The sequence below is a fragment of the Sitodiplosis mosellana genome, unplaced genomic scaffold (assembly GCF_009176505.1).
Source record: "Sitodiplosis mosellana isolate CC-2019 unplaced genomic scaffold, AAFC_SMos_1.0 Smas_scaffold_6197, whole genome shotgun sequence".
Taxonomy (NCBI): Eukaryota; Metazoa; Arthropoda; class Insecta; order Diptera; family Cecidomyiidae; genus Sitodiplosis; species Sitodiplosis mosellana.
The window spans coordinates 7,848,366-7,876,172 of record NW_022601438.1 but is presented as its reverse complement, the minus strand read 5'-3'; the positions used below and the strand labels follow the sequence as shown (position 1 = coordinate 7,876,172).

The window sequence follows — 27,807 nt, the reverse complement described above, 5'->3', positions numbered from 1 at the left end:
TAATTCAGTCGTTGAACAAACGCCGACGAATGGATGGAATATATGACGATAGACAGGGCAAATAAAATGATGTTTTGTGTGTGAAAATTCATTCTATTTTCAAGTCAATTCGGTGCAATGGAACGGAAGCCGATGGGACCGCTTTTGCGTTGCGTTGCGTTGTGTGTCATCTATCCATCTGGGGTGTTATCATTCGAAATCGATGTAAATATTCCGACAAGATTGAGAGAGAAAACGAAACATTTGTTCCGCACACGAAGACCTTTGTCAATTTTGATTGATCGCTTTTTTTTATTTTCATTTATTGAAAATTGCTGCGTGTAACCTGGGGACACTTTTTCTGCCATTTTTCTTCGTTCGATCGATTCCGGTTCAGCTTTTCATACTCAGACATTGTCTGGCTCTCAATCGTATTCGCTTGCTCTCACATCGTTACCATTCATTAGGCCATTACTGTGATTAATCTTCCATACATTTCCATTCAAATGCATTTGTTCATTAAATTCTATTACAGTTTAATGGAACATTTCATTGCAAACTAACACATTTGCACACACCTACATACCGGATTGTATAATCCATCAACGTTTAGTAAAGTAGCGGCGAAGGTCACAGTGGTAGCAATGGATTCGATGCGGGAGAAGAAGGAGTGTGTGAGGGCACAATGTACGAGGATGTTGAGGTGCCTATGTGCTCACTGCTTAAGCAATGGACATAATGACAACAGCAGCGACATTATCGTCCAACCAAACAACTGTCTTGTGTCTCTGCGCGCGCGTTTACAAACAGTTAAAAATGTCAATCAAAATAAAACGTCGCGTGCTTCCATGTTTATAAGATGTTCCGTGCCGTTTTTTTCTCTCTCTACTTTGTTGCAAAAAGCAGCCGCCCGACAGGCTGACTGCCACTCAGCCAACTGACACACACACACACACACTCACCGATCTCGTCGGGTTGATTGTAAACAAGGTGTTCAAGTAATAAACTACATAAAGTGAGTGAAGGACATCGCATTCAAATCGACGATGAAAGCAAACACATCTAAATAAATAAACTCCAAGTTGTATTTTCGTGCGTTGTCGTCGTTGTTTATTCATGTGTCTATGACGTGCAAAAGGTGGACGAGAAAGGCAGAACGCATACAAATACACACATCGCTCGAATTTCCGATTATTAACTGAAAACGAATAAAAAACAATGGTCAATTGAATTGGAAACGGCTCGTTCACAATGTGAAATATCTGCTCGATTTTTTAGTCCCTGTGTATATGTGTGTATGGGCACCTTCATTCGGATACATCCGATGACATAAAATTTCAAAAATTTTGATTTATCATAAATTTATAGCTCGTATGGTTCGTTTCATGGTTTTTCTCGCATTTTTGTAGGGTGAAAAAAGAGAAGAAGTTTCGAAGCGATTGGTGCTTTTGAAAGTCACTTTCGAAACTTGATCACATTCTTTTGCGAGTAATGTTTCATGTTTCCTTTTTATACCTATCCCCATCCACTCGGTAGATACCGTTGGAAGTGAGTCGTTTTCGTTGCTGATGTTCATCTCTCTCTCTCTCTCTCTCTCTCTCTCTCTCTCTGTGTGTGTGTGTGTTTCTCTCTATCCCATACTCTGGAGCTGGCGGTGAGTTTGGTGTGTGTGCCGAGTACGAGTGCGAGTGCGAAAAAAGAGATAAGATGATGAAAATTCTACGACCATATTTTCGAATGAGAGAATACAAAAGTATTTGATTTGAAAGAAACCATTGATTTCCCACGAGGTGCAACCCATTTTTATAAAATCATTCTTTCTCTTCCTTTATCTCGATCTACTCTCCTTCTCTTACTCTCGCTGCATTACATAGATTTGTTAGTGTGTGTGTGTGTTTTCAGTTCGGCGAAGAAGGAAAAAGTGAGAACGAGAAAACTTATAAAACTTGCATTGCCTAAAGGCGAGCGAGACCAATTCTGTGATTTGTGTCAAATAAAGTTCTTAATGCTTTTCACAATCACTACTACATACATACAGCGAGGGAAAAAAATGAGCGAGATGAAGCAGGCAAAACACCAAAAACAGAGAAGAAAAAAGACGTGAAAGAATGCAAAAAAAATAAAAAATTATACGAACGAAGAACCATGAAATGTGTAACAAAACGATTTCGACCGTAAAATTTGCTTTTTCATATTAAGTGAATAAACTTTTCAACTGATTCCACTAACGATTTTTACGGGCTCAAAAAATGGTGTTTGTTCTTCTGGTGGGACAGCTTTTGACTTTGTCGAAATGTTTAATCAGTTCGGTTTTTTTCCCCTTCCTGCATTGCAATATGTGTGCATATAAATTTTTTTTAGCTAATGTTTGCCATACGAATTGATAGTTGAGAATAGCTTGAAGTGAACCGAAATTTATTTATCGGTGGCATGATGATGATGATGATGATGATGATGCACATATGATTCGGCCGGAAAAGAGAAATGAAGCGAAACGGACAGAAAAAAAACAAACCATTAGTCTTGTGATGTGATGTTGACCTGATTTTTATCGCATTTTTTCCACATTTGTCGGTTGCCGTGAATTGAATTAAAAATGCTCTAGCTGAATACGGAAAATCAGAGGCAAAGATTCTCGGCTAAAAAAAGGAACATTTAATAAAATTTGCACAGTTATATCCATCACAGAGAATGGGGAACCGGATGGGAGTGTTGTGTTCACACACACGCTAGCAACAGGAAAAAAAAGAGCCAAGCATCAAAAGTACCGCATCATTCTGCGTCAACGATTTGTATACTTTGAACCTATTGGCCGCGTGTAAAAATGTATACAGTACGCCCCCGCAAATTAGAAACCCGAGAATTGGAAAACCTCAGAAATTAGAAATGAATTTCAGGTTTGAAAATTTGTATGGAAAATTTCTAATTTCCGGGGTTCATTTCTGATTTACGGGGTTTCCGAATCATTTCATTCAATACAAAGGGAAATTCACTTCATTTTTAATGAAAAAACGTAATGAAAGTCTTTTCCATTTCGTTGAATAACTATATTAGCAGATCAGCTTGAAATTTTCGACGTTTACCATGAAGTTAAAAATTAGGTCAAGAAGCAATCTGTTCCATATTGTCTGCGTCAATCATCAATCATTAACAAATCGAAACCGATTTGTTCCATCAGAGAATTTGCATATACAAAATTGTATATAGAATGCTAACGTTTTGATATAATAAGAACAGCCGGTCATCATTTATTTCGGTTTGTTCCGAGGAGTAGTTTATCCAGTTAAATAAACTAACAGACTTACTATATATTTATAATCACTAAAATAACTGCATGTATTTACATACAATACTTGATTGAACAGTGTTCAATATATTGTTTTCAATTAAGCAAATCATTCCCCCTATCAGTTTTTCATTTGATACACCGTTTTTGGATGAAATTGAAAAAAACCTCAGAAATTAGAAAACTCCGCAAATTGGAAATGGTCTCGGGACATTTCATTTCTAATTTGCGGGGGTGTACTGTACATATAAAATGATGCGTACGTGTTTTATTTTCTTAAAGCTGTTGATTTACGCGCATTTTTCTCATAAAAGTGTGTGTGTGTGTGTGTGTGTGTGTACCATATACACACGAGCGCCTTATTGACTGAGCCGGGTTGTTTGTGTTCATGTTTGATCATGATTTGCTACTTCACAAGTACATTTAATTTTCACGGCAGATGAATATATTTTTTTTCCTCTTCCTCTTCCGGTTGGGTCGAAATTATTCACTTTGATTGACCGGGCAAACAAAATACGGGAGAATGCGGTGGGATGAAAACGGGCAAGAAGGATGAGAGAGAGAAAAAGTGACATGAGAATATGTAACACATTTTTATGGAATGTTCCGTGTATCAATCAATATAACATTTTGACCGAAATGGCGAAAGCACCAAAGCAAAAGGCAATGCACATTGCAAACACACACACACGTACACATATTGGACAGATTTTTGCCGAAAAATGTTAAATTGAACTTGAAAGCTCGATTTGTAAAGTGGGTGGAAGGGACACCTTTTTTTTCGTATGTGTGTGATTTTTTTATTAACGATTTTTGGATGTTATGAAGTGGAATAATGCGACATCAAGTCAAAAAGAAGAGAAAAAAAAACATGAGAATAAATTTGGAAGAGAGCGTGAGAGAAGAGGAAAAAAAAAGTTTCAATGAAAAACTTTTATCCAATCTATGGTCTAAGTCGTTGAAATGCGGTATAATTCCAGAGATTTTCGGATTATCACCGATGTATGTTGCCTTGAAAAGTTAACGGAGAATGGGAAAATTCATCGAATTTGGTGCGATAACAAACTGTGCTATAACAATCGTATGATTGTTGCTAACCGAATTATATGCCAATAAAACCGCCATTTTTAATTCAAACAAAAAAAGATGCTTCACATTTTCCAACCGACAACAGTCGAATTTCTCAAAATTGATCGTAAATATTTCCATGAAATGTATTGAACAAGAGCGGTTGAATGCCGCGAATACATTGGAAAATACGAAGAGATACGCGTGGATTCATATTATAATGAAAATAATGTATCTCAATAAATGAAGAGCTTGGAAATTAACGTTTGAAAGTCATTTCGAATTGGTAATAAAAAGTTTTTGCACAAAACGCACACTGATGTGACTGCTTATTTACGTCGATTTAATTCTTAAACATTGGCATAAATATGTGCACTTTAAGCATTTTATAACAAAGGCATACGATACGCGGTTGTTTGCTTTTTATCGATGCGTGCGGCGAGGCGAAATTAGAGAGTTAAAGAGAAAGAGAAAAAGCGAATGCATTGAACAATTTCAATGGGTGAAGAAGAAGAAAAAAACAATCAAAACAGTTTTCGACACGACCAACAATGCCACAACACATACACCCTTACCGAACGAACGATGAGACGGTTGTGATGGGCGAGAGGCGAATATTTTGTGCGGCGACAATCACAACACGACGGCGATATACCATATTCACACAGCTCAATAACAAACCGATACGGAGAAAAAGGAAGAGTGAAGCAAAACCCACTCGGGAAACCAAATAGCCGTGAAAAGTGAGTCGCTTCAATTCATGCACAAACGATTGCCGAATGAAAGACATAAGCGGCAAGCGAAACATAAACCGGCATCAAAATAAGAAAGGGTGTATGTATGTGTGTGTGTGTGAGAGAGAGAGAGAGAGAGAGACGTACTCTATTTCCATACAGGCAAGCAACCAGGCGAGCTGAGCGTCTCGTTTCATATCGACGAAGAGCGGAAAAGTTTGATATTCGGTGATATTTAGCTCTAAATTATGTAATGAACCAGTTAATAAACACAAATGAATATGGCCAAAGTTTTGCTGTTAAGTACAATCGCACCAGTATTTCCATTAATTTTTGAACGCGCGTCGCGCGCTGCGCGCTCTTCTCTATTTCTTTCACTCTCTTTCGCTTGCTTTTCCCATTTCTGTACCTGTTTCTCCTATTCCCTTTCATTCTCTTTGTATCCCAGCCGGACCGAAAACGATGTCAGCCATGATGGGAAAAACTCTCTCGATGCTGCTGGATGCAGGTTTTCTGCTCAATTTGAGCACTATCAACAAGAGAAAAAAAAAGCGTATATAAAATATGCAACAAATTATTTCATTTCGAATATAAATTCCAGTTTTCACGTATATATAATTACCAAATGGACGGGGTTTTCTGCGTGCACTCACACACACACACACACACACACACTGGTTCGATGGTGGTTAGTCGGAAGCACAAGATAATGTGCTGCACATAAATATCGCTTCCACGAACTTCGACAATGTGGAAAATCAGTAAAAGAACAAATTGGAAATAGTTTTCGCTTCTCTTGTCTCTTGCTTTTTCCATTCATTTTTTTCTTCTCTTTCATCGCTATCGAACCAAAATGAAAATTCCTGTGAATTTCCGTTAAGCCGTTCGTTTGCATCTTTTTTCCTTCCTCGTTCACTGCATTTCACAGTTGCACATTTCGAGATGTTATATCGAATCGATATATATCGATGATAAGATCGATGGAACCGAGTTTTTTTTCTTCTCCGACGTAAATGTATCGCTTATACGAAATTATTGTTCGTGTCTGGTATTTTGTCGGAAGAAAGGGTACTATTTGAAAATGTTGCTGGAGATGGGCAGGATGCTGTAGGAATAAGCCAACAAGAATGTTAGCATTTCATTGGCCAGAGGTGCATTTTTCTATCGACACTCATCGAATGTGCAATGTTCATACTGAATATCAAGGGGCATTCAAGAGTACCCAAGCGCGACTCCACACTTAACACTGGGATGGCCTCGATCATTAAACGTCAAACCAACAATGCCACACATTTTGACGGCAACGCATTGGAACTGCATTGATGAGTGTATCCGATACAGTGTCAAACATTGTGGTGTTGTGTGATGAAACAATAATATTTGATTTTTGAAATAAAAAAAATGGTTCGATTCTGCTAAATAAAATTGTACAAATGTGCCGATGGCATGCAAGACAACAAAATGCTTTCTTAAGCCCGTATTAGAAAATGAATATTTTGTTTTTCGTGAAGTGAACAATTGCGTTTGCGAAATGAGCGCGTTCACGCCTGTAATCACGATTTGAACGAATTTCATTTTGCAAATAATGTTATTGTTAGTGTAATGCTACCCCCTCGACACTTAACTTCTAAATGTGACACCTAAGCTTAGTGTGAGCGTTCATCGTACGAATAAGCGACAAAGAGAATGAACAAGTGCGCGTGTATTAGTCGCTACATTTGTAAGCATCACATCAGGCTACTCACTAACAAACGCGCACTTGTGTTTATTCTCTTTGTCGTTTATTCGTACGATGAATGCTCACACTTAGAGCTAGGTGTCACATTTAGAAGTAAAGTGTGAAGTCGCGCTTGGGTACATACATATACACCGTGTGGCGGCTGTTGAACGTCAAAGTCACAAGTCAAGGCGACGCGAGCGCCCTCAATTTCAAAGGGCACATCAATGTAATTTAACATTTTAAATCGGAACTACACAGCGCGCCAATTCGAAATATAGGAAAATATAGTGTCAACAGCCGCACCATGATATACACATGGAAAATTTTATTGTCTACCTAACCCGGTAAGAAATAAAATTCTGGATCAAAAAACAAAATAAAATTTTCAAAAATTTCAAAATAATTTCAAACAAAAGAACAACATTTTAAAATTCAAATTAAAAATTGACAATCATATAAAATTGTTTCACTTCCTTGGGGACTTACGAAGCAAATTACTCTATTTCCATTTATTCAAAATCAAGTGCAGACTTTAAGATTCACATTTAAGCTGCTTACAAACTATTTACTACTTATTATCAAACCTCCGATGTTGAAAATGTAATTTCTGGCGATAAATTACATATCAAAGCTGAATCACATCAACTTGAGATTCATTCAATCGAATCGTTTATGTTACGTACAGATTTTTCAAGCGATTCAACGGAATTTCAACGGAAATAAGCAGTACTCACAATATTTGTAGAACGTTCAAACTGATATGTTGAAATTTCATTTCGAAGTATTTTACTAAGAACTATTGATGTGAAACGAATTTCCATTAAATCACTGATTGAGACATCATCTATGGTACAGTTTCAATTAATTGGATCAGATCAAAGATTATTCATTCCTTTGACATTCAATTTGGTATGAAATTGTCGTGTGGGCGACTTAAAAAAAAAGGAAAACTAATACAAATGCACGGCGAAAACGCTTCATCTGTTTCGAAATTGTCATTTCCGTTGTATATAACGGTGGATGATTTGTAGCTGAGGATGTGAAAAAAATATGTGTTTCATCCAAAACCCAATCCCGGTCAATGTTGGCTATCGAATATTCTCGGAAAAGAGACTTCGTTTTGGAGAAAATGAGAAACATGAAGACAAAGTTTACGGATAATAACATCGCTTTGGAACATGTGTATTTTAGATGTTGAGCAATAATTTTTGTATTTAATGAACGCTATAAATTTATTTCTGCGCAAAGAGAGAAAGAGACAGGGAAAAACCGAACAGAAAATGAGAGAGAAAGAAATAAAGAGAGAATCAAAGAGAAAATAGTTTGCCAAAGCACGAGCACGAGCAAAAGAGACAGAACGAGAGCGCGAGAATGAGAGTGGTGGCTCCCGACAAATGCCATTCTTTGGCGTGCATATATATCATTCATTCGCTATTGTACATAAATGTACAATTAATGCGCGTCTATGGAGCGTATCATTACATCGATCAACGCGATGTTCATTTGCATTTCATACAAACTGTATATTTATTTCGATAAATAAATGTATATACTTTTTGGCTGTGGTTTGCATCATTTAGTTTATGAGTGTTTGCGATAGCTGATCGGCGAACTTTTTGACTTTTTGTATATAGATAAATTTATTTATTTCGACTGAAGCCGAATTTTACGATGGAAAAACTTTTTCTGCAGAACATCAATTAAATTGATGCATGCGAACATAACAAAGTACTTGAAACTGGATGTCACAAACACACGCACAAAATGCCAACGCACAGCAACAACAAAAGAATTTTTGTTCAACGAGTATTTAAGAGACTCAATTACAAAAAGCGTGTATTTTGTTATCGCCCTCATTTTCCAACGTTCCACACCCGCTGATTACACCCCAGAGAGAGAGAGAGAGAGAGAGAGAGAGAGAGAGAGAGAGAGAGAGAGAGAGAGAGAGAGAGAGAGAGAGAGAGAGAGAGAATAAAAAAAACAAATTCCGTTGAATTTGTTGCATGCACTGTGATTGCCAACTTTGAGTTATTATTTCCGGGCAACGAAACAAGTATCATACGACAGCTATAGCAACAACAAAACTCGATGTTCTTGGTATTAAATGTCAATAAAATAGCGAATAGCAAATACCCAATTTATAATTGTTACTTGGAATTTTTCGTGAAATCTGCAGTGAATTTAATATACATCCAATTGGATGTACACGGCGTTTCGTGATATTTTATTTAACGTTATGTCATTGTCCCTCGCATACATCGTGTATAGAGTGAGCTATACATTGGTTGGAAATTAATTGCGACCTCTGTACCGGCCGCAGTTTACACGAAATCTATTTTAAGTCCCAACGGTCGAAATTGTACAATAATATGCCCGGAAATAACTTAGAAAATTGCGTATATGGCTGTGCTGCAATGGCGAAAACCCAAAGCCGAGAAGACAGAGAACAAACGGAAAAAAAAACAAAAACAAACTTTTATTTGAGTCAATTTTGCCGTTGCTTTTGTAATCGTTAACCTAGAATGGTATTCATTTTTCATGCAAGCCTCTGTCAAATAGTCAGGCCTCTCGCATTTGAAAAGCTCACCGAATGATGGCTATTGCTCGAACTGTATGGCAAATGCTGAGAAACGATTTTCAATTTGATTTCGTCGGTTTTTTTCCCTCTCTTTCTTTCGTTTATTTCAACTTGGTGAACGAACAAATAAAAGCAGTCGTGAACAAAACACAAGCGTTGTTCGTCCGAGTGAACGGACAAATGTGCACACACACATACACAAACACAAACACATAAACATACACATGCGCTCGCTCGCATCTCTTTGCAAATAGTGTGGCAAATTTAGTTGGAATTTCCGTTGGCAATTGCGCTTGGATAATATTATATACACATGTGATTGAACTAATCAAATTTTCTGTTCATCAAAATAAATGGCCAATTTTATTTGGTAGATTATTTGCGGTGCGGCATTACGGCCATTGAACGGAACGATCCGAGAATATTTCATTGAAAGCAAGAATAAAAAGAGACACGAATGCAAAGAGGCGAACGCGAGTTTGTCGCATATATATGGACTATCTGACCATTGTCATCTCTCTATCTCGCTCTCGCTCTCTATCTCTTTCTCTTCGTCTGCCCTTCAATGAGTTCTCGTTGCAAACAACAATGGCCAAATGGGGGACAAACAAAAATGTGTAGAATGGAGAAAAAAAATTGGACAGCGAATAAAACCGAAGCGAGAGAGCAAGTAAGAGAAAACCGGGAAAATGCGCTAATACTCGAGAAACGTTTATTTGCTCGTAGATGAACTGAACACAATATACAACTGAATTGTCTCGATGCGAAAAATGGCAATGGAAATGTAAAAACGGACCACCACCATGACAACGACGGTTACGATGACAACGGCAGTGAGAGCATAGAGCGCGGCATGGCGCGGTGTGGCCATCCCACCAAAAATACAATTCACTATAGCAAATTAGCCTGTTGTATGGTTCGCTTTGTGTAACGCTTTGTATGCCAATGAATATTGCACAATGCCGTACATGCGAGAATTAGTGACCAAATAAAAATGAAGTTGTTACGTCGGCAAAGTTTTCCCAATGAAGTTAATAACGAACATTCAAACAGCCTACCAAATAATCAGGATTGAATGAGGAGATGTGTACCAATGGTGAAACAACAACATTTGCCGCAGCAATGAACGAGATGCCATTTGGTGGTGGTGCAGAGCAAAAAAAGAGCGGCGAGCGGCGAGCGAGAGCGAGAGAGAGAGAGAGAGAGAGAGAGAAAATGAGTCCAACAAGAAAAAAAATGAGCAACATATCTCTTCGTAATAGACATAGACGGCAAAAAAAGGAGCCCGTAAAACCGAATTACATAAACTGTCTCAGGTACTGCGGCACAATACCGGTAATACAAATTGAAAACGCCATAAAAGGTTTTATTGCTGCGCTGATGCGAAAGTGAATAGCTGAAATGTTCGCAGATTTGGTATAGATCGTGTGTGTGTGTGTGTGTCTCTTTCTCTCTCTTTCTCTCTCTCTCTCTCTTTCTCTCTCTGTATGTGTGTGTGTGTCTACCGCGGAAGAATGCAAGACAACGACGATGCTGCGCGCAAATCAAATCCGATTTCGATTTTTTTCGATTTCATCGTTTATTTGCTGCTTTTTTCCCCGCTGGTTCACAACTGTGGCTCTTCAGCCAATTTACTCTCGATTTATGAAGTTTCGCGATAGAGAAAGCAACAGTGAGACAAGAACGAATTGGGCGAAACAGAGGAAAGACAATTGATGAAAATGAGAAACGCATCGAAACACGCATACCCACGAGAGAGGAAGAGAGAGAGAAAGAAAGAAAAATAAAGAAAAATGCAAACGTGTTCATATGAATTGCTTTTTGATTTTTGCGAAATCATTTTATTTTGATGCCATTTCATTATTGCTGCCATTTGGCTTGGCTTGGCTTGATATGCTGCATATGGCAATGACTTTGATCGAAATTATGTTCAAGTGCACTTCAGGGAGAGGGAGAAAGGGGGAAAGAGAGAAAGAGAAGAAAAATAAAAATGGGAAGCGAAAAGCACTCATGTCACTCGGGAAAATAGGAAACTTAACAAGAGAACAGAGATGAATATACCGAAAAAATGACGATTCAACAAATTCACTGATTTAATTTTTTCCCCTCTACTTCTTCGTTGAAGACAGAACATTAGGCCATACATATTTCACTAGTCCATACACATATCTCTCACTTTATTGTATATATTTATTTCAGATTATGTTGGTATCGCGTTCACATTGGGCGCTCATTCATAGCTCTCACTCGCACACACTCTCGCTCGCTCTCTTTTTCCATTCGTATGTGTGAGTAGTGTGCGCCTGGTAGTGGCACTAGCACTGGCGCTTGTTTTGTGGGGATTTAGTTTATGTGTGCACTTTATTGCAAAAGTGTATTGTGTACAACAGAAATCTATTATGTGCTGCGTTTGCATGATCGCCTCTCTGGGCTGTAAATACGCTTTGCAGCTTGACAAAAGCATCATTGAAACATTTCAACCATACACACTAACCATAATCGGATAGCTAGTTACACCAAAGCTGCACACCCGAGCTAAAATTTGCGAACAATCGTACACACAGCTTACGAGAGTGCCTCAAAAGGAATAAGTAGAACAAAAATGAAAACAACCAACTCACACCAAATTCCCGTGCAGTTATATGCCAAGACAATGGAGCCAAAAATGAAGAAGAATACCCACACATACACGAAATGACACAAAATACGAAAGGGGAAAAAAAAATACCAAACCCATGCAAGCTGAAAACAAGAACAAGAAATCAAAACGGTATAAGCAGTGAAGCTAACGATAAGTATTTTTCATAATACCGATGTAAGCGTGCGCGCATACGCGCTTACACACATTCCGTGCTCCGACAGAAAGAATTTCGAAGTGGCACAACAAACTGATGGACGAGAAATGGTAGAGAAATAATAGCTAACAAATTGCACAATTGAATGCCAGTCGAGTAAGAAAGTCAGTCGCAACACACGCTAAACGAGAGAGAAACGAGCTGGTGCTTATGCTTGTGTGCGTGTGTAAATGCATTCTTCTCTTGCTTGAAATGTGCGATTATCGATGAAATTAGCTCTTATATCAGATCTTTCACACTGATTTCAAACCTCTGGACTTACCCGCTCTCTTTTTTTCCTCCTTTTCTTTCATTCGGTCTCCCTTCTTCGGCGTCTTCTTACATTTGTTTTGCTCGTTTTACTTATGTCAACAGTTCGCCAGCATCCTGAATGATATTCAATGCTTTTAAACAAACTTTGAACTGAACTGAATTGCACTGGACCTCAAGAGCTTGTTATTTCATTTTTGCTCTCCCACCCGTCAATTGTTAAATTGTTCTGATGTGCACATAGTTCTGAATGAATCGTGCAGCCTCAATACTTTCACTTACTCAATTGACTCGCACACAGACGAACACACACACACGTACACATACACATTCAAACTGAATGAAAGAAACTTTTACGTCGAACGATGAAAATAAATCGAAAAATAAAGAGTCGTATTTCGTTGCCGTTGTTCAAGTGCATTGTTCTATGTTGAAGACATCTCATCATTGTTGAGTTGTGCTCAAAAACTTCAGCTTCTTCATTTTTCTTACGAAAAACTTTCAGCACTCGAATCCTAGCCAGTCTCAAGTAAGCAAAATAATAAAAGAAAAACCAACGATGTTTGTGTGTAGCCAGCAAAAGAGTAAGACAAATACAAGCGAATACCAGTACATATAAAATTAAATTGAAAATTCAATTTTCATCCGTTTTGAGCACGAACGCATCATTTCCATCAAAGTATGTGTGTATTTACAGCTCAATCAAATATTTACTTTTCGATTATTGCGCTACACGATTCTCGTCATGGTTTTTTTGCATTATTTTTTTTTATGTTCTCTCCCATTGTGTGAGCTTCATCATTGAAACTGCATATCGTTGTATTTGCGCAAAGTTTTGTGTCGATATCGAAATACGTTTTCAATAGAAAAACTAAATCATTTCTTACCAATCGCATTCCATTTCGGTCGAATACAAAAAATGGCAGCGGCACGTTCTTCTGTGGAAATTCCGTTTTCTCCCAACTATTCGCTTGTCCACTTGGTACGGTCGTTGTGAGGCGGCGTTTTAAAATTCCTTGTATTCAAATGCCATGATTTCAATCGATTAATTAAACACCAGTGGATTTTCATATCAATGAAATCGTTTAAATTTGAGTCTAGGTTGCGACAATGCGCACGCAACAATAAAGCAAAAAAAATTCAAGCGCATTGCGCGATTGAATGCAAAAATGAGAATTCAATTCAAATGAATTAAATGAATGATAAGCCGCATCTGGGTTATGTGAAAACACAACTGAAACTGATAAAATATGATAATTTTTTTTCTGTCAGTCTCCACTTTTTTGTGTGTCAACCTTTACGCTTTTTTACACGATTTTCACTTAATGATGTCCGATTTTTATTGATACATTTTGGAATTTTATTTCAATGCCAATCAAATGAACATCTTTTTTCACCCGATTTTGTTGTCCGGTTGATGGTGGCGCGTGTTGGTGTGATTTTTAATTTTTTTTTTTTTACACTTTTTGGCTTGATTCGAAACAATTGCGTTTGGGCCGGAAATGTGGTCACTGTACTGGTTGTTGTTTTTTTGATTCGGTTCTGCTCATCTGTTGGCATGATTCAAATTGCTTGGTTTCCATGAGGTAATCGCTTTTAATTGGCATTGTCATTTTAAACCACATCTTTGTCACGTTCCCGGTTGGAAGGGAAAAAACACTCACACTCACATTCACTCATACATACAATCCATTCGGTGAAAGCCATTCGGCGGATATATGCGACAAAAAGAAAATAATAACGTATAAATCCCATCGAGTTAATTGGTAGTGATGGATTTTAATTTGAATGTAACGTGAATAACACTTGCGAGAGGAAGAGAGAGAGAGAGAGAGGAAGAGAGAGAGAGAGAGAGAGAGAGAGAGAGAGAGAGAGAGAGCCAAAATCCCTCTCTCAGCGATGCAAAGTGTGGCAGAGCGAGAGAGCAAGAGGGATATGATGAAATGCCGAACACACAGAAGAGAGATAGAGAGAGAGCAAGTTACATGGAGAAGGATAAATATAGAGCGAATGGTGGTGATGCGGGATTGTAAAATCCATAACGACCAACGACATCATATCCATATTTCCAACATTGTGCCAATGTGCATAAAGTACTTTTCATCATTATTATTATACTGTATTAAATAATCGGATTAAAATTCCCGTGAAAATTTACATTTATAAATCTATGACTGGTGGGGATGACTTGGTGTCGGTGCATGAAATATACTATCCTATCGATAGGATATGCTAATTATCCATTTTCCATTTAATGTGAAGAGTGCAGTGAGAGTGAGAGAGAAAGTGCGACCTCGAGCGCAATCAAGTAGATACAAGTGAATGATTTCGTTCTCTTTGGCGCGCATCTACTCTTACACTCACTACCCTTTTCTCTTTCATTCTCCTTCTCTCTTCCTCTCTCTCTCTCTCTCTCTCTCTCTCTCTCTCTCTCTCTCTCTCTTGCTCTCGAAGCCGAAATTCATTTATGACAACAAGAATTGAAGAGCGCATAATAATAATTTATTTTCGCCTCCTTTTTTTCGAGCGAACCGAGAGAGATAACCATAATGGATTGAAAATTTTAAAAGCATCGCACCAAAATCGATCGCTTTTTATGCATGGGTTTTGTATGCTCAACATGATATTACATTGGATGCAAAGGATGCGATGCACGATGACATGCTATATATTTTAGAATTGGTGAATATGCGCCAATGTGATACAATTTCATTGATGAACTTTTGTTATTGGAATGCAGTCTTACTTCATTTACGCATTGGTCATCAATAATATAAATGCCGTGAAATTTAAATTACGCCCGAGTTGTGATGAAAATGGTCACTTTGTTTCCGATCTGCTCCGAACTCTTGAAAACCAAAATTGAAAATCAGCCAGCGCAATAAAAGCGATTGCTTTCGTTTCCGACTCTTCGTGGGTATGGAATAAATCGCAAGCGCAATTACATGGTTAGCTTGAAACCGGTCAAAGCGATCGTAACGGCTTTTGTGTGCTTGTTCGTGTGTGAGTTGAGCTGTTCAATGATAATAATGCAGCGGAAACACAACAGACGAATTTCGTTGGATTGAAAATGGAAATTAAAGTGGAAGTCCCTTTTCCTACCGACTGATTTTCACTTTTATTCCTTGTTCGAAGTTGATTTCCAATTATTTATTTAGGTTTGAAGCAGTCAACTGGGCCGGTACGCATGTGCAAACTATTTTCAATACGATAAACATGCTTGAGATGTGCGATGTACAAGTGACTCTCAAAGTGGAAAAGCCCTTTTCAATTTTTGTCTCAACATAAATAAAAATAACAAAACAAATTGTATCGGGGCCAACAAAAAAAAAATAAGTGTATTGCCGAATTGAACTTTTCGTTGTGAATATTGAGTTCGATAAATATTGAGCTTATTTTGTCATAAGAAAATTCGGAGTGTAAAATGAGAACGGAAAAGCAAAATTAAATACGACTCGAAGCTATTTTCATTGGTCGAATTTTGATTTGGTGTACGAGACGAGGCGGCCGAATGGGGCTCGGGCAAAACAACACTCGAAATTGATACATGACTTGTATTGAAATACACACAAACAAGAGACCGACAGAGAAAGTCACAAGTGAATGATGCAATAGACCCAACCAAAGGTCGATTTCGATTTCAAAAACTGGTTGATGGAATGGTTCTCAACCGAAACAACGTTTTCAACGATTTCATCTATGTGTATCCGAACAACAACAATAACAACGCCAACGTGTGTTCACAAGAACAACAACAACAAAAAAAGCAATATTCCTTGGGAAAGAGCGGAATACACGCAAACATATTCATGTTTTAAATTGGATCATTGCATTTAAAATTAATTCAAATTAATAGCGGATATCGGAATTGTGCATGCTGAAAATGAAACGACCTATTGCCAATTCATTGTATGGTGATGGGCATTTTAATTGTGTACCGTATTGCCATGGTTTTATCCACCACCGAATAGACCGAAACAATTCACAGCGTAACGAAATAACAACGGGCCAATCCAACAACAACAAGCACACATCAGTCGGCTTTTGCACAACACTGTACACACAACGACAATACAGCAACAGTACATTAGAAATTTTCGGTCGGTACACACATTGTGTGTGCTATGCTGTGCGGTGTGCTATACCATAGTTACACAGTGCATTCAGTCATTCCTGCCGTGTGTCCATGTGCAATGCGATAGATCATTTAGTCGACGCTTCCTATTTTCGGTTGGCCAATGTCTAAATAAAATACATAAAACGCACGTCCGCTTGAGCACTGAACATTCAACGTTCAAGTGTGCATCTGCATGGCAATGCAAGCATTAGCAAAATAATTGTTGAAAGTACATTTTGTGCGCCGTCGCTCCACTTCTCTTTTTCTCTTTCTCTCTCTCATCGCTGTGCATCATTCCGAGCTACTGGAATTGGATTGCCTCTGTTCCCCTTGGTTGCCGCGATTTACCCAATTCGATGTCCATTTTGGGCAAGTGTCGACTTTATGCTTCTGTGTTTGCGTATGCACAATTGGTAAACAGTCGTAATGTTATATTTGGAATTAATAGTAATGCCGCATCGTGTGCGATAGGATCAATTTTGAAATGAGTGCCAAAAAATTTTCGCTCTATCTCTCATTCGTTTCATTTCGTTTTCCATTTTGCCCATTGTATTTGATACGAAATGCAGGCACACCAAATCGGAAACTACAACTCGGGGGAAAAAAGGAACAGAATTTTTGTTTTTTTTTTTGTTCCTTTCTCTCTCTCTCTCTCTCCCTCTCTCCACCGAACGAACAAATATAATCAACCATGGTAACAACAGCATGAGCACGTTTGAGCTAGTAGGCAGGCACTGCCACTATAATGTCATACTTTAGTACACTCGAATTGGCGAAATGCACGAGCACTGAACCACACTAGACAATGGGCCAAACATACACACAAAAATGAGTAATCTAAATACGAGGAATAATATCTGCAATTGGAATGCCTGAAAAACATAACACGGTTCCACTGAAATCCATAGTACATAGATTTTCTTGAATCATCATGAGAGCTGCTGCTGCTGAAATGGTCGAAACTATCGACCGTTCGATGAACAATGTGAATCGAGTCAGTTCTGATGATAGACCAAAAATTGAATGTACGAATGAGATAGAAGCTATACAACATCAACAAAACTACGCACATCGCCTTCCTCATACGCAACCAAATATTCGGTCGATGGGCCATGCATTAGACAAACAGATATACAGGCACACACACATAAACACACCGATCTCTATGAAAGCATTCGCAAAACACATGATGTGTGTGTGTGTGTGTGTTAGTGGCGCTTTCGGTTGTTGTTTTCGAAGTTCACTGCGAGACACATTTGTTAAATGAATGTTTTATCCGAACGAACAATATAGATGTGTTTTGTATGCTCAATGCTCATGCACGAACGAAAAACGAAAAGAATTTTTTTTAATATGTTCAACAAATAGTACATAGAAAAGCAAACGGTTTATTTCGTTCCAACTGCTTGGGTTCTAACGTGCATAGTGTTTTCGATGCATGGAACATTTATTGGACAATAGATTGCGGGGACTCTTCCGTTGCTGATACTCATCTGCCCTCACACTTCTCATTTTTGTGTTTTTTTTTTCTTCCGCCTCCCTTTCCCTCGCTCAATATCTATCTCTTAGTCGGCAGCGATATTTAGTTTTATCCAAAGCCATGGTAAAGGGTCACAGCACATACCAAACAAAATGTTGATCGTATTGAGATATGATGATATGCATATCTTAATATATGCAGTCAATGGGTTTGGTCCTTTATTTCTCTACCTCCCTCTCTCTCTCTCGCTTGGACCCAACCATCAAAATATTGAGTTGAGCATTCTCGAGAAAATATTTCTCTCATTCAACATATTGCCAATTTTTTTCCTCCACTTCTTCATCTCATTTGGTTAAAATTGTATTGCACAGACTTTTTTTTCCGTAATAAATTCGATCAACAAATTTTGAAGTATGCCAACGGAAAACGAGAAAAAAAAAACAAATGTTCAACGATTGTTGCCTATTTCACAAAAGATAAGTACAAACCGACAAGAAAAAAAATCGGATTCCGGTTGCCATGTCAGTTTCGTTCGCTTTTATTGGAATAATTATTTCGGTAAAAAAAACCAGAAGAAAAACATTATTTAGAATCCAAAGGGAAAAACATATTTCGCGAAAATCTTTGCAATGTTTTTTTGTGTGTTCGATTTCCCACTTATCGCCACACAAACTCGATTATGTTTCGTTTTCATTCAACTCACAATAAGCGATAAGCATCAACTCAAAAGTTAATGCGGTAGCTTGGCTCGGCGCAGCTCGGCTAGGCTGGGCTCTCGCATTCAAGTGGTCGAAAAGAGAAGAAACGAAAAAAAAACACCGCTTCCGACAAAAAAAAAACCTCAAACAAAATTACATGGATTTTATAACAAAGTACGCGCACCGCACACAATTGGTATGATTAATAGCTGCACGAAGCACACACAGTTTCACACACACTCTCTCCTCCGCCAATATTATTATAAACATCTCTCAATTAATTCGTGAAATTGAAAAGTGCTTGAGTGTTGATCAAGAACAAGTAAATGCAGAGCAGTGCCGAAATGCCAATGTGGCTCAAGTGGATTTTCTCGATAACTATTTACATTGAAATCGGATATACTCCCTGTACAATAATATATATACCCGCAAACGATGCAAAAGCGAATTGCCGACATCGAAAGAGTAGAGTCGAGAAAAAACACGAACGACCAAGAAGAATGGGATAAAAATGGCAAACAAATCGCATTTATTTTACAATTCTACCGAAAAATATTGAGAAACCAAATGGTAAAAATGAAGCAGAGAGAGAGAGAGAGAGAGAGAGAAAGGGAGATGGAGTTGGAGACAAATAAACGAAAAATTATACGAAAGACGAGGTTGCGAATGGCATTTCCTTTTGCCAGCTGCAATCCTTTTTTTTCGGTTACAGCGGAAAATTAAACGAGGATATTTTATTATTATATACGTACACTGTATATACATATAGGGGAGGGTTGGGAAATTCGGAACACACATCGAAATAATTTAATAGCATGCTAAAAAATTAATATTTTTCCAAATTCTAAAGTCGTACGATATAGTACGTGTAAAAACCTAACTTTTGAGGGTTGTCGCTTGATAAAATTCCAATTGGCTGAAACGTTTCCACCTGTTGGTAAAAAAAAACCATTGATTTTTCGATTTTCAAAAAAGGGAGGGGAAATTCGGAACACTTTATGCAAAACGTTGATGGAGAGCTAGAAAATAACAGAAGAATTTATTTTAAAAGAGAAAAGTTCAAAAATAGCGATTGTTTTTAGTCGGATTTGTAATTCTTGCTTGTGAAATAGCTGTTAATCATTTTGGTGTATTTCAAGTGATCGCATAAATTGCGATGAATGATTTGTCGAAATGAAATATAATAAATATGCATAAAAAATGCGATATCAACTTGAAAATAATTAAAAATCACTTGATCAAATTTTCGTATATAGGCTCTCAGAATTCAACGGAGGCAAACTAAAAAACATATAGTGTAAAACATCAAATTACCCACTGTTTTTGCCATTGTCGGCAAAATGTCATTTTACCTACATTTTTGGTGGAACGGTGTTCCATTATATTAACAATGTAGATAAAATGACATTTTGCCGACAATTTTAATACAGTGGAGGTAAAACTAACATTTTGCCTACAATGGCAAAAAACAGTGGGTAATTTGATGTTTTACACTATATGTTTTTTAGTTTGCCTCGTTTGAATTCTGAAAGGGGTGTTCCGAAATTCCCCACGATCCGATTTTCCCCACCTTCCCCTACATAGGAAAATTGCCGGTGGGAAAATCTAGTAGAAATCATGAGAGTTCCACGTCAATAAAAAGTCTGTCAGAGTCGAAAATTTGATTCAAATAAATGCAATGAATCAAAGTCTATTGGATCCGCTAAAGAGCATTTCGATGCGATACACTCAAACATTCCTTGAAGACACATTGATGCACAATTGAATATCCATTCGTTCCGTTTGCAGCGCAACACACAGAAAAAAAGCCGTTTTATATTTAAAGTAGCGCATCATCGAGTCTCTTTTGCAAAGTGCTCATACAGAATCCAACACAGAGGAGTGGTTTCTTTTTCTCTCGTTGTTATCGATCTCGAAATACTATTTACTTAAATGTTGTATTCGTTTTTGTTCTTCTTATATTTGCCATCGTTCTGTTTGTTTCGTTGTCGTCGCTTGTTCTTCTCTCTCACTTCTTTCTCTCTAGCTCTATTTATTTCTCTCTTTCGCTGAGTATCTCGTGAACATTTTCTGTCGCTTTGATGTTGCTCTCTGTTTGCGATTGTTTTTTGTGTCATCATTTTGTTCTTTTCTATATCCATTTTGGCCACCACTCTCGATCTACATTCTACTACGTTCAATATAATGTTGATCGTAGTGTGTTTAAGGAGCTGCTCATGTTTGCCTTGAGTGTGTACACATATCAAAAGTGGAGAAATACTTCTATGGTGCGACCGAATGCTGAAATAACAAGCGCATCGTTTATATTTCGGTTGTATTTGTAGAGAAAAAAAAAACACTTTTTCTCGTTTTGTTCTGTTGACGGCAAGCGAGAAAAAAAATAATAATAACACTTTAACCCTTAACAATTCATACGATCACACTCGATATATATCGCTAGTGCTGTGGGTGGGTGTTGAAGTTTTTGGAAAAACAATTGGCAATAATAAATCCGCAGCACGCAATTATTTAACATCAATTTTATTAAAATTGGCTTGCATCACACACAGAGAGGGAGAATGGGTGGTAAAGCCACCCGGTGCACACTGCACACGTAATATTCCGTCGATAATTTGATTCTTATCGATTATTCCGTCATTTAAGATAAAAATTAAAAGATTTTCTGAAGAGATTTGAAATTAAATTTGTGGACGTAGTCGTGGTGGTTTTCTGTTGTTGTTGTTGTTGTTGTTGGAACGAGAAACCGAGCATTCATTCACTGATGCTCATTTATTGTGTTGTCTGTATTGCGAAGCGAGCTACAAACACACACACACACACACAATATCTCCAACCAACAGCAAGAGAAGAAGCACCATCGAATAAAAAGATTGAATCGAATAAATGGAGATGGATTGTAAAAGAAATTATTTCACAAAATGAAAATAGCTCGTCGCTAAAAGCGCGTCGACCTAAACCGCATCGCATGCCACTTCAAGTTCGTTGCACAGAAAATGTTGCAACACATCGATTTCAAAACAATTATCGTCGATTGTGCTATGTGCTTCATCTCGTGAGCGCGCGCGCACGCACGCTTGCTATTCGCTGAATGAAGGTTAATATTTTTTGGTTTGCTGTTCCCATTATACATTTTATACATAAATTGTTATTGTGCTCGCTATCTATCCCCCTCCTCGAATCCGATGTGTTTGTGTGTGTGTTTTTTTTTTTGGAAAATTTCAAATGTAGACAATTGTATGTGTATGCGCTTTGGATCGGGAGAGCAATCGGCAAACATACTGTCCAGAAGTCTGGTACACTCATGAAGAACCGCTGCACAGTGCAAACGCTCACACACAAACAAAAGCAGAAGCAATATGAAAATGGCAGCAGAAAAGCTGGTTTCAATACAAAAAAAAAGAGAAAAGAACACAAAAAATCGAATACGCACTGAGAAAAAGTCAATTGCAAGCAGAATTGAAAAGCGGGCCACTGAACGGCTGAACCGAAAATGAACAGAAAAAAACCATCTTTAGCCAAAGCGTACACTTGAAACAATGAAGCTTTTGCAACCGAGACTGAAAACACCAAGCGGATTCGGCACGAAACAGGCGGAGACAAAGTGCACGACAGTGTAAGAGAAAGAGAGCAAACGGAAAAGAAGAAAAACGAAATAGAAAAACAACCAGCAGCCAGCACGTACTGAATAAACATCGCTGGCAGTCTAACATGTCTCTCAAGCTCACCAATATCGAAATGAATACAAAAAAAAATCGCCCATTTTCTGCGTTTTTTGCAGTATCATTTTCTGATGGTACTCTTTTTCGGGCCACTTGCCTTCGATCATCCGTTGCGACGGCCGTTGCACCCTTTCATTCGTTCGCAATCTCGTTTTCTTTCTGTTACCAATATTGTTTTTTCTCTTTTCCACCTCTCATTTTCCATGCCATCTTTACTTTCACTGAGTAATATAATCTATCATAGATAGTTCTCGTTCTACACACATATTCTCATTTTATTCATTTATTTATACAAGTTTTTCACCCAATTTTTTCCTCCAAATTGGATGCGTTATTTTTCATGGTTTATTTTTGTTCGCCGGATCTCTTGTGTCGGTGCTACAAAGTCATACATACACACACATACACATACATACGAAATAGGCAATCTTATGAGAGAACAGAAAAAATGCATCGCACCATCTTTTGTTCGTATTGGTTAGCATTTTTCGCACGGATTTGTTTTTCCGCTTGCAGACAGACATTGAATGGCAAGTGCATGCACGTACAACGATATTTATTTTCAAGCTGAAAAGAAGAAGAAAAAAACGCGCGAAATTATTCGTTTTTCTTTATTTTCATTCACGGTGTTTTCATTCTTTTTAGCTGATGTTTTGCAATGTACGAGCTAGCGAGCGAGTGAGCGAGCGTGAGAGAAAGAGAGAGAGAGAGAGAGAGAGAGAGAGAGAAAGAGAGAGAGGGAGAGAGAGTGAGCCCATCATCGTCTCGAATGCTCGTTGTGTATGGTGTGTCTGTGTGTATGAATGCCATGCCGACGGCGATCGGTGTGTATATTTAAATGGGAGCACGAGTGTGATTTCGAAATGCATTCAACATTGCATTTGTACGGGTTGTTTTCAGTGTGCCTCATTTGGTTGTGTATGTTGTGTTATTGTACGAGCTCTATTACTGATTTAATTCTCAATTGATTCTCTTTCTCTCTGTGTTTTTTTCTCTCGTTCTGTGCGCCCTTTTTTTGCTACTGACTTTCATTCCACATGCCATGTTTATTTGCGCGCATTCTTATTGTAAATTTTTTAATTCTGTTCTTGTTCATTTCATTACATTTTCCGACAAAAGTGAAATGGTGAAAAGGCAACGCTGCCAACATTCAGATGGGGTTTTAAAGATGGTTTCGAAAACAACAGTGTGTGTAAATGAGTTGTGATTGATGCCATTAACTTGGTATTTTCACACCATTCATCGATCATTTCCTGACTTGATGACTCTATGTGTGTATGTTCGTGCTCGAGAGCCGACAGCACGTGAGAGCGTGCTTTTAATTCAAAACGATAATGATTACAGCAGTTAACGTGCGCGTGATTCACTCGTGTGCAATTCCAGCGTAACCACCACCGCCGCCGTCATCATGGTGACAAAGTTACAATGTATTATGATTTTATTTAAGAAGATTATGAATAACATAAAATGCCGTCTCTTTTGTTAGCTCACACACTCATACACATACAAATAAAAACACAAGTATAGAAAAATAATAGAAAACGTTTATTTGCTTGTATGTTATCATTCGGTTGTAATTCACCGGCCCGAGGTGGAATGAAAAAAAAAACCGAGTGAATTAATGCCGAATAAGAAGAGGTAATGAGACAATAAAATGTGGCATGGAGGAAATGACAGAGGAAGTCAACACTTGGCGTTGGTTTACCTCATTAACTTGGTTGCCTTTTTAAATTGTAATTTCCGTAATTTTCATCCACAAATATACTACCGCTTCAAACCTCTCTCTCTACTGCTCTCGAAATGATAATGAACAAACAGGAGAGAGTGCGAGAGAGAGAGAGAGAGAGAGAGAGAGAGGGAGAGAGGGAGCAGAAAAAACAGGAGCGCGATGGGCGAATGAAAACAAAAATCCACGTATTAATTCTAGGAGTCAGGCCAGCTACAATTATGAGGGCATGGTTTTCCGGATACATATGCATAATTCCTTTTCCGTGTTCCTCTGCCCCGCGTTTACTCATTCACTTGTGTGTTTTTTTGCTCGGCTTTATGCTAAATGATGATTATTATTACTGTGGTTATGTGTGTCGTTTTCATTGCCATATTTTCAACGATTTTGTCCGGTTTTTATTTGTTCAAAACCATTCATAAAACCGATTTTTTTTGGTTCATTGAAATATCTGTTGTTTTTGTTCCCCTTTGCCGGCCATTTGTGCTTTTGCATCGGTCCCTTTCTGGTCCTGATGTTTTTACTGTTGTTAATTTTCAAAGTTATCATTATCTTTTAACGCAACATCAGCAGTCGCTAGGCTACACGATGATTTTTCGAAATTCATTCTTGATTCAATTTTGTTAGCCTCAATTGTTTCCGTTGCTGCTGCTGATGCTGCTGTTGTTGTTGATTTTTGAAGCGGGCGTTGAACATTAAAAATGCTTTTTGGTCGTACCTTTTTACTCTCGATTCTTGCCCGCCTCATTCTACCCGTTTCTCGTTTGTACACACACACGCACGCACTCTCTCCCTCTCTCTCTCTCTCTCTCTCTCTCTTTCTTTCGTATTCTAATTAATTTGCAGAATGGTCCAGAACAATGGGTCTCATTTCAAATTCGAAATACACTTCTTAATTGATTTCATGTACTTCGTTTTATTTGCTGTCACATTTTTCTCCGGTTGACGCTTGTTCATGGTCCTACTTTTTGGTATTTGTGACAATTTCTCGTTTGTTGAATTTGTTCGTTTTTTTTCTGTGTGTCATGTCAGTTGGTTTGGTCGTCATCAGTCACTCGGTTTTCGATTTTCTTGAGCTCGAACAACCAGTTATTGTTGTTGGTGCTGTTTTTGCATTTTTTTCTCGTTTCCTCACTTCTTCTTCTTCTCGTTCGAGTTCATTTAATTTTCGGGCAAACTGTTCAGCTACTTTTTTTTACTCCCCGTGCTTTTTGTCTTTCGCGTTGTGCATGTTTTTTTTTCTCGTTCGTCGTCTTTTCTTCAGTTTTTTTTCCCCACTAGATGGTGTGTCTTTCATTTCGCTATGCGCATTATAAATTATTTGTTGTTTTGGCAACTGCCTTCAGTTAGTCAAATTTGAAAAATGAAATAAACAGCAAGAAAACAGCATGAAATACACAGCAAACAACATGCTTTTTCGTTGTGACTCTGAAAACTGCAATGGAAAAGTTTTTAAATATATATATTTTGATGAAAAAAAAAACTACGACGAAGACAACGAGGAGAAAGAGAAATGAATCGACACGGAATCTAAAAAAGGGGTCGAAAAATATGAAAACACACCCAAAAACATAGGAGATATTGAGAGTTGTTGCCATTTGGACGCAAAGCTACGCGTGAGACAGACAGAAACGGCATGCACAAACGAAACAAAACGAATGACACAAACACACACACACACACACACACGCCAGCACAAAGAATGAGAATTCCCAGTGAGAAAGGGACATACCAGCAGCAGTGGCAGCAACAGCAGTAACATAACACACACTGGCGCACCGAATACAGAAGAAGAAAAAACTGAAATTAAATAAATTGTCGAGATTTCCGAGTTGACTAGAATAAATAAATCATCATGAATAATTATGACAATTTTTGCGAGAAAACGAATAAATAGCAGCGCAACAGCGGCGTCAACAACGACGACGACGACGAAGACGACGATGACGGCGTCGGTGGTGGCGCTGGCAGCAACAGCCAGCACACACCGAGACACACGAGGTCATTGAAAGCTCGAAAATTTAAAGTAACTCGCTCTGGCAAGCCCATCAAATCGATAAGGCCAGTTGATGTACACGCATTAAAATGAGCACGTATATGCAATGCGTTCGCAGAATATATTCAAGCGTGAGAAATAAACAATGCCAGAGAGACAAAAAATATAGAACGCACACCACTAAATTTGCAGTGAGAATGAAAAAAAAAGTAAATATGCTTAAATCAAACTGACAGAACGAGTTAACGCTACCGTTCTTGTGGGTTTTTGCAGGGAAATTATCAAAGGCAAAAATCGCCAGCGAAAAAAAGCGACAACAACAACAAGCGAACAAACAAACTGGCGAACATAAAATGCAGGAAAAATTAATGAGAGCAGACACAATATTTAAAATGTCAATAGTGGAATATGGCAATTTTTGTTACCATTTCTCATCGCGAATGTTGCTGCTGCCGTTGCTGCTTGGCTCAGGCCAACACCAACGAAACTATTTGAATCGTATGCATACTGGCTGGCTGGCTGGTTATTGTCGTCATCACCGTTGTTCCATTTTCATCGTTTTTTTTCTCGTGAAAAGTTTGTTTTTTCGGGTCCAATGTGCGACATGCCATATTTTTAGATTCTATGCCAAATATCGGCAACCGCATAAAATATGTTTGTGTGCTTGTCTAGCGAAGATCAAACTAAACAAAAGCTTTGCACCAATGCAATAGTTTCATCAGTATGGACAATCAACGCCATTATACCATACCGAACAAAAAAAAAACAACAACCCATAGCACACTGCAATAGAAATGGCAAAGAGAACCAACGCATGAGCAACAAAAAAAATTCTAACAACAACGACAATGATAGAAATCACCAGCAATAATAATCGAAATAACTGCATCGGTAAGTTCGACGGTTGGTATTCCGCGATGGTTATGCGTGTGCGGCTGATTGGCATTGCTGGCTGAGAATAACCGTAAAATGACATGTGAATAGCGTTGCCATTTCTGCGATCGTAATTGGTTGTTAGTTTCAGTATTTTATTTACCAATAGACATACATACACACATACGTATGCAAAAACCAGTTGAAATTAAGTGCATCTACTCGATTTTCGGGCATGCAATGTGCCTTTTTTTTTACTCTCCACTCGATTCAAAACGATTCGATTTGGTATGTGTATAGGACGTCAAAAGACCCAAAAAAACGTCAAAAAAGAAAGCGTAGACCAAATGAAATTGAAACATAACAAAATACAGAAGCAGAGGAGGAAGGGAGAGAGATAGAGATTGAGAGTGAGGATGGAGAATCAGTGAGTGTACACATGATTTTTCCAAACGTATGCGACCGGTGGCTTAAATTGAAACGAATGTAATGGTTTTTCGCTCTTACACTCACTTTTCTCTGTTGCTCTAGCTGATGTTAGCCTACATTTTTTCGGCATTATTTTACAAATGCCGAAATGAAGAGATCGGCAGAGAGAAAATGGAATCCAGTCACGATCTATGCGCAACGGTTAAACGATGAAGCGGATTTGGTCATCCTATTCATATTTTTTTTCACTTTCTCTCTCTCTCTCTCTCTCTCTCTCTCTCTCTCTCTCTCTCTCTCTCT

The 27,807-nt window shown here is 38.1% G+C and overlaps 2 protein-coding genes across 3 annotated transcripts in view; both read left to right on the top strand.

The window, feature by feature from the left end:
* Window positions 1-11,978, top strand: part of LOC129577646 (protein rogdi-like) — a 74,335-nt gene extending 62,357 nt beyond the window's left edge. The window contains exon 8 of the mRNA XM_055465058.1: window positions 11,964-11,978. The gene's annotated coding sequence lies outside the window, so the exon portion shown is untranslated. The remainder of the gene's footprint in view (window positions 1-11,963) is intronic.
* The window catches only part of LOC129577644 (leucine-rich repeat-containing protein 24-like), a 143,330-nt gene that overhangs the window by 20,458 nt on the left and 95,065 nt on the right, over window positions 1-27,807 (top strand). The gene's annotated exons all lie outside the window — the stretch shown is intronic.